Below are 14,533 nucleotides of genomic sequence, written 5' to 3'. Positions count from 1 at the left end.
AATGAGGAGCGAGGAACAGCTGCTAGTCGACCTGTTGCAGAAATATACAAGGTCGTCCGTCTGAAGTTTCGGATGAGGTTATCTCGAAAACTGTACATCGGGTAAAAACAGTTGTAAGACAAGTTCGCATGCTCAAAGGGGGACATGAAACGATACTACGTCACCTCCAGCCCCTGATCCCTTGGGTGGGGCAGGGGACAACATTTAAATGAAAACACCCATTTTTATTGCAGATTCGGATTCTCCATAAAAAAGTAATCAACTTTTGCCTGAAACATTTTTTTAAACCGTTTACATATGACGCTGAAATTGAGATAAAAGTAAAATTGGGGAAGAACTCTGATTTATTTCGAATTATCGGAGAAAGACACATCAAATCGATAAAAAATGTGCACCAATTCTTTCGTCACACCAAATTAAACTATTTTTGTACAAAATGTACTGTATCCTAGTTTCAGCGTTACCCATGAACAACGACATGGACGACATGGGAACATGGGATGCTTCATTAATGTGAGTCCCCTTGCCTCTCACATGTTGGGGTGTTTCGTTATTGTGAGTCCCCTTGCCTCTCACATGTTGGGGTGCTTCATTAGTGTGGATCCCCTGCCTCTCACAATTTGGGGTGGTTAATTAATGAAATTAGTCACGAAGAAACTGTTCAAAATTATCCCCTTTTGCTTCAATGCTTAAAGTCTATCGTCTGCGAAAGTTGTCCACAGGTTTGAGCAGCACATCCCGTGGTATGGCCGCATACGCTCTTCGAATGCATTGCTCGATATTGTTGCGGTTTGTGGGCTGTCTACCATAAATAATATATTTCAAATAACCCCACAAGAAAATATCTGCTGTTGGGTCTGGTGAACGTAAATACCACTGAATTGGTCCGCCGCGTCCTATCCATCGACCAGGGTACCGTAAATTTAAAACGTTCTGCACATTTTTAGCATAATGGGGAGCTGCCTTGTCCTGTTGGAAGCCCATTCGTTGCCTAGTTTCTAAATCAACATCCTTCATTAGCTCCAAATAATCATCACAGAGAAGTTGTAAATAAGATTCCCCTAGTAATATTTCGGTCACAAAAACACAGTCTTATCAAGTAACCGTTTAAAATTCCATACCAGAGCATTACCGACCATTTGTGTTGACTGTCAACGGGTCTGTGTCAGTATGGACTGACAGGGGACTAATTGTCATTATTTATGATTTAATTCGCCATGTCTTTTAATGTGGCTTCATCGGTGAGCATAACGTATCTAAAAAAATCATTGTCACCTCTTATCATTTCCAAGGCCCATTGGCAGAAGGCACGCGTATTTGCATATCTTTCGGCGTTAATGGCTGTGTCAGTGTAATATGATACGCAGAATATTTGTGTCCCTTCAATATCCTCAAAACAGTTGATATCGGTATTCCAGTTTGTCTATGAATCGCACGATTACTCATTTTGGGATCCAGTTGAAGACAGGCGATAACCGTAACGGTACAAGAATCATTTTCATTGTATTCGCGATGACGAGGTGGATGGTGCATGTATCCATTTCGAGCTCGTTGAGTGCTGTTTCAAAGAATGTTTTCGCTTTGATGTCGTCTGTTTAGGAAACGATCCGCATACAATTGCGCAGCCGCAGCGTAATTATTATGGCATTCACCTAAAATTAACATCATATCAACAAACTCTGCAGGAGGATAGTGAGCCATGTTTCGCTGTTTCGCTAAAGAATAATTTACTCTCGTAAATTGATGTTTACGGTTCACAATCTGAAAGTGAAGTGACGTCTGATCGCATTGCACCGACCCTTATACTGAGCCACCCTTCGCAGTTTGGCCACATTAGCGCCACAGTTGGGTGAGTAATGCAATCGTGAAAGATTCCCTAACGAGGTTTTAATACAATTCCTCCTGCCTCCACCATAAACTCTGGCGGGTAGGATACATTTAATAAAAGAAGAGCTTACGAAAGAGTTGGTGCACATTTTGTATCGATTTGATGGTTCGTTCTCCGATCATTCTAAATAAATCGCAGCTCTTCCTCAACTTTAATTTTTCTCGATTACAGCACCATCTGTCAATGGTTTAAAAAAATATTTCAGCAAGACTTGAGTACTTTTTTATGGATAATCCTAATCTGCACTAAAGAATGGAGGCTTCTAATTAAGAATTAAAAGTTGACCCTCGCCCCAACCAAGAGGGGCTGGGGCTGAGGGTGACGTTTAGTATCATTATATGTCTCCCTTTGAGCTTATGAACTTGTCTTATCCACTATTTTTGGATGATGTACCGTTTTCGAGATAATCTCATCCGAAACTTCAGGTGGACCACCCTGTATTCTATCAACCGTTATTTCTGAAAACGTTATTTAGGCTACAAGGCAAATATGGTACACAATGATGTCACTGTAATGGTATGCAGTAAACCTACATTACGCAAGACCCAACAAAAGAAAGACATTTAGTAAAAACAGGAAAATGGGAAGTATCATAAATGAAAGACGGTGTGATCATAGTGCATAAAAAACTTACAAAGCAGTAGTAGTAGAAAATGATAATGGTTAACTGGAATGATAAATTGTTTATGGTAGGACTGTGTATCGTCTGTGTAGCGTAAAAATTAATTACTTCTTCCGCTGAAAAGAAATAGGATAAAACCGTTTCATATATAAAAATCTGCCATCAGTAGTGTGAAAACCACACAAGTAGGTGCACACGCACAGACTCTCTGGACATAAATGGTATTTAAAATAACAGTAAAATTACAATCGTAATTAAGTAAAAATTACCATATAGGGTGTAAATTTTAAGCTGAAAAACCAGAATAACTTGAAAAATAAGCTTTACACGAAAAAATGTGTAGAATCTAAAGTTGATTGTATTCGAGGGGGACATCTGCTGGTGCTAAGATTAGCCCGCCACCCAAGCCCCCTGGGGGTGGGGCAGGAGGCAATTTTAAAATTTCAAATGTGAACCCCCATTTTATTGCATAATCAGATTCTACATAAAAAACTACATATATTTTGTCTTAAACATTTGTTTTGGTTCTTGGTAGTTGGCGCTGTAATTCAAGAAAATGTTTATGGATAAATAAAAAATACTTATTTACTTCCTAAATTTTGATTCGCTGAAACTAAATCTCTCCATCTCTTCCCACGGGGTGGGGATTGCGCGAGGGGAATTAGAGTTTTACAAATGTTGACCCAAATATTATATTATATGGAAACATGCATGCACTGTGCTGTGCAGGTACTGGACGTCAGTATGGGATGGTGTTCCATTCATGTTGCACTTAGTCGTTCAATATAGGGACAGTTAATGTTGATTGTGGATGATGCTGGAGTTGTCTATGGACTTCCCATATGTACTCGATTGGTGACCGATCTGGTAAACGAGTAGCTAGGCTACACGTCGACACATTGTAGAGCATGTTTGGGTTACAACAGCGGTATATGGGTGATCGTTATCTTGATGGAATACACCCACTGGGATGCCGGTCATCTTCATGAATGGCAGTACAATAGGTCGAGTCACCAGCCAGGTGTACAAATTTCTAGTCAGGATGCTCCAGATGTCGTACGAAGTTGCACCCCAGAAATCCAGATGTAGGTCCAGTGTGCCTATCACGCAGGCAGGCTTGTTGTAGGCCCTCGACTGGCCTCTGCCTAACCAACACACGCCAGCCCACGCACCATGGCAGAACCAACTTTCATAAAACACAACACGCCTTCACCTTGCCCTCTATGAGGTCTCGCTTGATGCCACTGAAGTCGTAAATGTCGGTGGCTTGGGGTGAGTGGAATGCACACTGCGGAACACCTGGCTCGGAGCTGTCCATAAAGTTACCGGTTTGTAACAGTTCGATGTGTCTCTGTGATGCCAACTGCTGTTCAAGCTGCTGCGCCAGAGCCATACGCCGAACCGATGCCTTCGCTCTCGGTAGTGCCGCGTAGGCGTCCGGCGTGCGGTCTTCTTGCCACTGTACATTCACGTGACCGCTGCTGCCAGCAGTCATGTAAGCGGCTACATTTCTGCAAACGCTTTTCTGCAGTATCACAGAAGTGACATCCAGCTTCTCGTAGCCCTTCATACAACCTCGTTCAAACTCAGAGAGGCGTTGATAATGGCGTCTTTATCGCCTTAAAGGCGTTCATCACTAATGTCAACCCTCCACGTCCCAGCTCATAGGTAAGTTATGCTCACGACTCTTTCAGTGTGTATTTAAAGCAAACCTTATAAGCGGTTAATGAAAACCTTAAATGCATTCTAATAGTGGCGCTACTAGTGACAGTCTTGTGCGACTGGCGCGCAATTTTAATAGACGGCAATTTCATATGTAGAAACATGTTTAACAACTTTGGTTTATGTCACACGTTTCCTTCTTGGTGTTGTGATTCTTTTTCGTCACTGCTTACCAAGTAGTCTTCGTATGGTTATCGTAGGAAAGGAAGAGGCTATGCAAATTCAATGTAAGAAAAAGGTGTTACGAGAATAAATATAACATCAGTGGCTAAACGTACTGTTCGAAACAAATATGGTGGATAATGATGCGTTATTTGAGAGATGGAAGTACGGTATGGAAGAACCATCTGCCGATATAGATTCAAGAAACATATCAAAGATGTTAGAGTTGTTCTGTCCTGTCACATATAGGGATGAAACACTAGTTCAGCAATACGATAATATTGAGTCGGTCTACATCTATGTAGAAGCGATGTATCTGAAACGTAGCCTTAAGGCCTAAAAAAGACATAGAAAAAAAAATTCACATGAAGTTAAGAAAAGCGGACACTAGAGATATATTATGGGTTACATCATCACGTAAATGTAATTAAGTTTGGAGGAACGCATCTGTTAAGATGTCAAAATAAAATATAGTCACAGGGACGAACAAATGTACAGTGATTACTGAGTAGCATTAAATATCTTGTAGGCACAATTCCTACATACTTTTCTGGAGAGATAAATATGTACTTGTATATTTAATATGCACATCGATGAAAAGAACTATAGCAGTCTGCCACTTCATGGTATATACGTTGTCGGAACCTCGTCATTAAAAAGAGACAAAACAGTACCATTTTAAGAGAATATATCTGAATACCACAACATCGTATGGCATAAACAAAAATAAAATCTACATCCATCACGTCGAGTACATTCTTCGGAAAGTAGCTTAACCAACGTCTTTAAAGGAAAATAGTATGGGTCCCGATACCTACGAAACCAGCTGCACGTAAGCACTAGGAAGTTGAAGCACAATAAATCCGAAAATGTATATGATTATCATGTCAAAAGGAAACCGTTCATAGCGCAATAATAACGACCCTACATATCCATAAATCACATATATGGTTACACTACGAAATTACAAATATCGTAAAAAACGCGTAATGTCGTGGAATAACGTAAAAGGTGTCTTCGGCAATAATTAATAAACAACACAACGTTTGGGAATTAAGTAGAATGCTATCTTCAGAGAGCGGTAGAAAGACACCAATTTCACAAGAATATTGCCAAACCGACAGCCCAAAACAAAGGGTTCCAATGTACTCGCCACTCTGTCGAACATATGGAGTAATCCAGTAGTACCTGTACGTACTACAGGAACCACTGTAGTAATTGGATTCAATAGATGTCTGTATGGATTTAATGACCGAAATAAGTATCGAGTAAATAATCATAGCTCACAATAGGCTTGCTAGACATCTACCTTTCGAGCAGTGTGTGCTCTCCGTGCAGATAGCAGCCACTGTCAAAAAGAGTAAGGAGCGTGGGCAGTCAAAGTTGATGGTATACGTCGTGGGTTGTAATAAAGGGGTGTTTTGCTAAGACGAATCGATGTATCGTGTTTACGTCGCCAGTACATGAAAATACGTGTATTATTATGGTGGTAAAAGTATGAGAGGTGCCCTATAACAAACGGGAATGACAGTAGTAAACAAAGCTGAAAAAGCAAGTGAAAGTTAGCATAATGTAAGGTTCCATCGCATCACTGTGACCACGGGTGTACTTCCTATGTAATAAGAAGACAAAAATATATGATGTAATAAACCGTTTAGTTACTGTTACGGGCACTAATGACCACAAGAACATTGTTAAGTTACGTAGTTGTCTTAATATATCTGATGTATTCATATATTACGTCTGAGAAGTACAGTTATTCATATTATTTCTGGCTCATCATTATCTACGTGTATCTGTCTCATGTAACAGGTTCAATTTATTACTGAACTTATTTCATATTTTATTAATTTAATTATTATTTGTAAACTTAGAGAGAATCATGAAGAAAGCGCTACTGAGACGTTGACCCTGGTTGTCCAAATAAACTTTTCAAAAATGACGGCTGATAGTATATATTTGTACATGATAGTTAATAGCCGCAGGGCTAAAGAAAACTTTTCGTAGTTGGTGGTACTTTGAGAGGTTTTCTCAAACTACGGTAGATCACGTTCTAACGGTTACGGAAATGCCTCCAATAGGAGAATTATAAAAAAGTTACTGGATAAGTTTTGGGTGCTTTCTGTTAAGGCGGACGATATCTTGACAGATGTTGCCTCACAGATCCCATCCCTCAAATTGAAAAACTTATTAGAGGAAAGTAATGTTAAACATATTTTGAATCCATCACACCGGTGAGCGCAATAGATCAAGTTAAACGATATTTTTTGGAATATTTCGATAAAAGCCAAAAAAATTGGACTTAAAATTACTCGATGTCGAAAATGCCGTTCCAGCACTTGTTTCCCACCTTGCACCGTGTTCTTTGAAGAAAGCCACGCAGTACTTTTATAGAGCACCTACAGCTTTCACATGTAACAGAACTCAAGCAATGTCAGAAAATGACACTGCCTACTATCTATATCTACATCTACATGGATACTCTGCAAATCACTTAAGTACGTGATTCACTACTACTCCACTCTCGAACAGAGCCCGGAGAAAACGGAAATCTATTCCAGAAAGGAGCTGAACGCGGACCTGCAAACGATAAATTAGTGTGGAATAATATGTATGCACTCGAAGATTTAATCATAGTTAAATCACACATTAAGCCGTCGAACGAAAAGGAGGAAATCGAAAACGTTCAGCATTATTACGTCTGTAAATTTGGTATTAGAGAAATAGTACTTCCGAATCCCGTAAAAGCAGCGTACATTCCAACTGGCGAAGAATATAGAGTGCACAGCATTGATGTAAGAACTCTTGTTTTATGCTGTATTTAGGCATCCCGGCATCCAGCGATAGCGATATTAACGATGCAAGTAAACAGCAAAATAATTTCTATGCTGCAAATAAATCGCCTTGCATTAAGATTTTCACTGGAATTACGATAGCTTAATCTTCACCTCTTTGACTTCAAGCTGTGACACTTTCTTAGCTAAGTAAGTGCAAACGGCTATCCACTGTAGTTATATTTACGGAGGCAGTGTCATGCAACCCTTCAGAACGCTCTTATTGAAACAGATTTCTCTATCTCATCTTTTGCTTTCATTACTCCAAATTTTTAATGCAGGTGTGGCAGGTTAGTGGTTTGTCTTTGTGCATTTGACCTATATACTTAAAAATCGCACGATCTCATAATTCAAAGACTTTTTTTCATTACTCATCTAGGTGGATAGCACGTTTACTTTTAGGTTTAATTTATCTATAGGAGGAATATATTCTTCTTACAATCATCTGTCTCATTTTATTACTGTGTGTCAGTAATATTGATATATTCTCGTAGAAATTCTTATTAATATCGATTATATATGTCACTCTGGTTTCATATCCCATATTAAAACCAGTCATTGCTCCGAACATCGCAGTACATGGTTTTCAATTTTTAATATTTCAACTCACTATGTCACGGTACTGATTGCAGTTCAGTTTCCGATTTCTCAGTATTTGTCCAATCATTAAGTACGGTAGTATGGACCAAAATAAGAAAAAACATCCAGTAAACATGTGCTCTATAACGCATATCTTAAAAGTACGAGCACTTGATTATATGAAGAGTTGTGTTTCAGTGTCACAAAGATGAACAAATGCTCATAGTTCTTAAGAAATACATTTTAGAGCATCCAATTTCGTGCATCACATTTTACAGAGGCTATCATACTATCAAACCTGTCGAAAAATTTATTCCCTGGTACGACACTGAAACGATTATGCTGTCAGTGGTAAAATTCTATTCACAGATGTTGCACAGTTCTGTAGAACTATTAATAAATTGCTGTCCTCAAATCTCTTCAACAACACGTAAAAAGGGATAGTTGGGCGAGATAACTATTGAATAGGAACCCTGTCTTTGGCTGAAACCCCGTGAGACAGCTTCAGTTAGTGGGACCTTTTCGTATTATGTTACACATTTATCCCATTAATGATAAAATATATTGATAGTGAAGTGATTTTTAGGATTCCAGACCTCAACTGGTAAAAACTGAACTGTTATAGGATCACTTCGTTGTTTATCTGTCTCTCTGTCCATCTGTTCGATTCTTAAGACTCCTAAGAGCTACGGTGCCTTGTTGGTGTAAAAAGTTTAGGTACTTAAGTCAGTGCAATGAAATGATAGGGCCATTCTCTGATGGTAGCAAACTCACCGTTCAAAAGCTACTGGGTAGCTCTCTTGGCTCTAGAAGCTTGACATTTGGCAAGAAGCAATGTTTCACAGTAGAAATAAACCAGAAAGTACGAAAATTCTTAACTTGTAACTACACCACATAAAAAAATCGTATTTTCTCATTAGAAATTTTCTATATTCGTTAAATAACCTCAGAAAATACTGTAGATATTTTGTTATGATTTTCGCAAATAGGTAGACCGATGCGCGGAGAAAGTAAATGTGCTTAACTTAAAAATATTTCGTATTATATGCCTCAGCTATAGTGAGGTCAACTGTCGTTGTGAATACGATTCCTTTGCCATCTAGTGGTGATAGACGTAAGGCCGGCTAACTTCCGCACCCTACCGGTGCTAGAACGCAGTTTCTTTACGAAATACTCATCGTAAATACAAATATTCCCTAACACTCTACGTCTACGACGCATATACCATCCGTTATGTTTCAAAGCAAAGTTACACTGGTAACTGACGCAAAACTACAAATACGGAAACCCACAAAACATCCACTGAAGCATTTTCCAGAACAATTCCACCTGTGTCTGCCGACAATAATCCTATCGGAGGCCGTGCGGTTTCATTCTCTGGAACCTCCATCAAATCTAGCCAGTAGTTGGAACAAAGATGAGAACAGACAAATTCAACACACATCTACATTTGACAGTTAATATAACTACCAACTTAGCAAAACGAATGAATACTTACAACTTAAAACTAAAACTTCCCGAAAGTCTAGAATTTTCCTGGACTGATATCTTGCTAGTATCCTTATCGATAACATGTAAATATCGTCCAGATTCTCGGTTCCTGGGATGTATAAACACTCACATACAAAAGTAAGTTTTTATAGAACCCTCGGAGCGCAAGTCCTACTATCACTTCTCAGCTATTCTTAAGGATTGAAACAATCTACTGACTTTTGTAAAAATGACTGATGCTATAGCAGCTTATAGTTCAAGTCAGTTTCCGTAGAAGTTTTGAGCTCACTCACTTTTCAAAGCCTTTGTGTTGCCGTTCTCCAGAAATTATTTGAATTTACTCGAATATATTCAGAGATAGTGATGGAAAGCTTCTGCTCGACGCTCGTTGCAATCACTTACCTGGCTTACCATAATTACATTAAAAATCACTGGAATACATATGGCTATTTATATCTCTTATATAGACGTTACCAGCTGATTATGAAATCGAGAATAAACTTCCAGTGTTGCTGAAAATGTGGTATTCAATGGAAAGTTTAATCGGGAAAAGTAGTGTTAATGTATTGAGGTTACTTTGCAATGCGTTCGTTTTACATGCTACAGCCATGGGTGAAGTAGAGATGGACTGCAGATAGGTGAAAGTAATAGCTGTTGCAACACAGCCTTATTCCAGGCACAGAGGCACATTTATTTGGTACGGGTGTTTACGCTCGTGGGCGTAATGGGACGAGGCAGTGTCAGCTGCCTATGTAGAACATGCATCTACACGTCAATGATCTTTGGTTTTGATGGCGCAGAAGGTCTATTACTAAATTTGGGCCACAACCGTATCGACGCGCACCCACGCACTCCGCTGCTCGACTCGCTGCGGTTCACTTCGTTACCGTCGCTCGCGCACGCCAACGCCAGTAGCCCAACGCCATGGCTGGACGCAAGGGAAAGCAGCTCGCAGGCGCACTTGAGCTTCTCATCAACGTGATGGGGAGCGACAGCGGCCGCCGACGACAGGCGAAGCGCACTCAGCGGCAACGCAAGGTCATGCAATGCTGCAGGTGCCAGCAACTGGAGCACACTGCGAGTGTTTGCAAGAACGCCGTCGAATGCTTGAAGTGCGCGGCGGCAAACGACACCCGCAGTTGCACCAAGCCGCGAGGGATGGCCAGCAGATGCGCGAACTGCGGCGACTCACACGCCGCCAACCCGCGCAGCTGTGGCTACCTCATGGAGTTTCACCGCCAGCCCGCCGCAACACGCCCTGCGGCGGTGTCCGGTGCCACGCCGGCCGCCCCCCCCCCCCCCCCTCCGGCCACTGGCGTGGGGTGCGAGCCGCACCGACCCGAAGCCGCCACTGACGACGCCATGGCGGGCTTCCAAGCCGCCTTGGCTCGTCGCAGTCCATCGTCAGCTCCAGCAGCTGCGTGAGGAGCTGCGAGTTCTCTACAAAAGAAGGTGCCCGCTCCCGTGCCCACCTTCCCTGCGGAGCGCCCGGTGGGGGTGGACACTGCCACGCAGACGGACTTATCGCCGCAAATGGACGTGGCCACTCAAACGGACGTCACCCCGGAACCTGTGGCAATACAGGGAACCCGGGAGACGCCCATGGACGTGGCACCGCACTCCCATTCCCCAACTCCCGATGGGCAGGTAAAACAGCAGGGGAAACAAGTGGAGGATGGGAAACTACGTACTGACGTAATCCCATTCCCGGACAGCACCAGCATGCCGGAGGTGCTGAAGAAGATAGCCACCATGTTGCGGGATGGGCGCTACAACTTCGCCGAGGTGGAAGGGGAACAGGAGCCATTGCTCCCGCATAGGCCGTACGAGCTACGTGGCGGACATCGGGCGATTATGCTCGAGTTAGTTACGAAGAAGGATGTCCACATCATCAACGCGAACTCCGTCTTCACGCCGTGCGACTGGGACTACATCCTGGAAGACGCAGTCGTGCGGCTGAGGAAGGAGGTTCGCGACGGCGAGAGGAAGCTGTCAGCAGACCTACAGACAGCACTGCACAACGTCTCGCGCTAGACAAAGAAGTCACAAAACCACAAAGTCCACCACTAGCATGCCTGCATGCTAGTAGCCAGCACTAACTACCGGAGCACGAGAAGACACATCAAAAAGCCAGGCCACATTAACACATCACCAGGAATAGGAGGAAAGGCTACCATAAGCCAAAACTCGTGCACCTCGGGCCAAGGGCAAGGCCTGTTTGTAGAGCGTCAGCGTCAGCGAGGTCAGATATTGTCTCCAGCACTGTAAGAAGAAGACGGTTTATAAAGTTTTATTTATTGTGTGAAACAGGAAGTCACAATAACAATAATTGGGTTGGATCCTAATTGCCCCACAGACTAACTTTTCAAAACATTCATGGTGTGATAGACCTTTATTATTTACCTTAAAAAATATTGTAGCTCTCGATGTTCCACAAATGATAACCTGAAGCTATAAAATATGTCAATAATTGGTATGAACTTTATAATTCTTATACTAACAAGGGGAGGAGTCGACATTGTGATCACAGATTTACGTCAAAGTTTGTACACCTTTAGTAGAGCATTGAAATACGAAATGTGAAAGTAGTAAGTGCACTACTCTGGGAATTCCAAGAAAATCGCAAGAGAAGTTTTACGTGTCTGTTATGTGCAGGATATACTGTGCGAAGGCGCTAGTGCCAAGAAGTTATTGTGGTCTTGTGGTTAACTTTCGCTCTGGTTCAGAAGTTCGTAGGCGACACGACGGTTAGAAACCCTCTATCGCTTTTTTTTTATCTATATTTTTTTAACCACTGGCCACGTTATTTAATTTATATGACACTTGAGAGGTGATATAATGAAATATACCCTTTCGCGTTTTCATTAATATTATTAGTGAATTTCACATGTTATTTGACTATTTACTATTAGTAAATTTTCAAGGATGACGGACGGGCTTGGAAAACCCAAGTGAAACTTTGGGAAATAGTGATACGAATGACGTTATTCACAGACAGTAGTGTAGCAAGCCAAGACTACTAGAGTAATGTACAATTACTCGTCGGATGTGCTCTCGACATACGCATTGCAGTATGTTATTTGTCATACAGACATGGAAATCATTAAGTGAAACGTCACGCAAATAGACGTGGTTTTTATGCCATATAAATTAAATAATATTACCTGTGATGAAAAATTTAGTGTTCGCGGGATTCGAACCTTCGCTTCATCTATTATTCTAATATCATTTACCACGAGCGAACGCTTTCCTCGTGACTACAATACATTCTTTTTATGCTTCCCTTCGCACAGACTTTTTTTTGCGTAATATCCACGTAAAACTTCTGTTGCATTTGCCTCGGAATTTCCAGAGTAGTGCACTTTACTACTTACACATTACGTTGTTTTAATGGCCAGCTACATGTGTACAAAGTTTGAAGTAAATACGTGATCCCAGCATCATGGCCTCCCATTGTAATACCGTGATTTTCCACCAAAAGTCGGAAGACAACTACATGGAACTCCTAGACAATTAAAAAAGGTAATGAGTATTAGCCCATATTACCAGCAAGTATCTTCTTTCAAGAAGGATGATGACTACTGTTTGATGTCCTGTCTTCTATGGCGGCAATAGAGATGGAGTATATCATAGTTTTTATAAATTACCTTTGTTCGTTATAAGAAGTTTTCTTGTTTACCTTCAGTTGCCTAATACAATTTCAAATGCTAAGAATACATCCAACAGTGGAAGACGAAGAATGCACTTCTGTTGTTCCTCAGTCTATGGCATGTAGAGAAGTGAGATGGAAGTGGCCCTAACACACACACACACACACACACACACACACACACACACACACACACTAACAAACACGCACACTCACACACACACACACACATACACACACGCTTGCACCAACATTCTGCTCTTCCCCACCCAACGTTACAACATAAAGTTCTACTGCAAACCAGTCTGTATCTATGCCATAGTCACCATCTTGCTCTGTTATTTCGATCTCTTACATGTGCTCCACCATCTTTTTTCTCGTAGTTCCTTCTATATACACCACCTACCACCTAAATCGCAGATCTCTGACTCGTGCTGCACTAACTTTATTTTCGTAGTTTATAGTGTACCTCCAAGTCACCATATTGCTGTGATAATCCAATCTCTCATCCCGCGCACACCATCTCTGTTTTGACAGTTCTGTCTCCGATCATCTGCTCTACCACCTTTACCATAGTCGATCTCAGAGGGCCGAATATTCTACCATGGTCTGTGACTCCCTGCCCTGCCATCTTGTTCTCATACTTCGTTCTATGTACCAAGCAAATTTACGCTGTAAAAGTTGGTGAATGGCGGCCGTCTAGATTTGGAGGCTCACGCAAAGCTCCTATCTCCAAGCTGCTTTGCTCACTTTATCATTGAGTATGAAGTGTTTATCTCCCTTTACCGACAATGGTAATTTCCATTGCATTGTAAACGGTATGTACCTTGGATCAACTACCGAGCGAGATGGCGCAGTGGTTAGACACTGGACTCGCATTCGGGAGGACGACGGTTCAATCCCACGTCCGGCCATCCTGATTGAGGTTTTCCGTGATTTCCCTAAATCACTCCAGGCCAATGCCGGGATGGTTCCTCTGAAAGGGCACGGCCGACTTCCTTCCCCATCCTTCTCTAATCCGATGAGACCGATGACCACGCTGTCTAGTCTCCTTCCCCCAAACCAACCAACCAACCTTGGATCAAATTATACGTTGTACGCTCCGTTATCAAAAGAATTGCATAATTAGGCTAAAGTACACGTGACGCAACGATTGTTATCGACTTCTTTTGGCTTTATATATATATATATATATATATATATATATATATATATATATATATATATATATATATATATATTTTCTCTGTTAGCAATTACGTGTAGTATGCTCCTGAGCACGTATCTGTTGACCTTGTGGGTGTCGCAAACTGATTGTAGCGTTATTTCGTGTTTTGAAATTCTGAGATAAAATATATTTGAAGTTAAAACCATCTCAACTGTGAAATCAGTTAAGACTATTTGCATTGCTATATCTGAAAGTATTTCTGATCGCTTAGTTTACTTACTACATACTGTAGTTTAGCACTGTTATAATGAAGAGACAGTGACTATTGATGACAGTAATCTCTGTGATGTGGGGACTGCATGTGTTATTCCATATAATGTTCAAGGAACTGTCTATACAATAAGTCATCTCTCATCAC

The sequence above is a fragment of the Schistocerca cancellata genome, chromosome 3 (assembly GCF_023864275.1).
Source record: "Schistocerca cancellata isolate TAMUIC-IGC-003103 chromosome 3, iqSchCanc2.1, whole genome shotgun sequence".
NCBI classification, from domain to species: domain Eukaryota; kingdom Metazoa; phylum Arthropoda; class Insecta; order Orthoptera; family Acrididae; genus Schistocerca; species Schistocerca cancellata.
The sequence above is the reverse complement of the archived record's forward strand: the minus strand, read 5'-3'. Positions refer to the sequence as shown.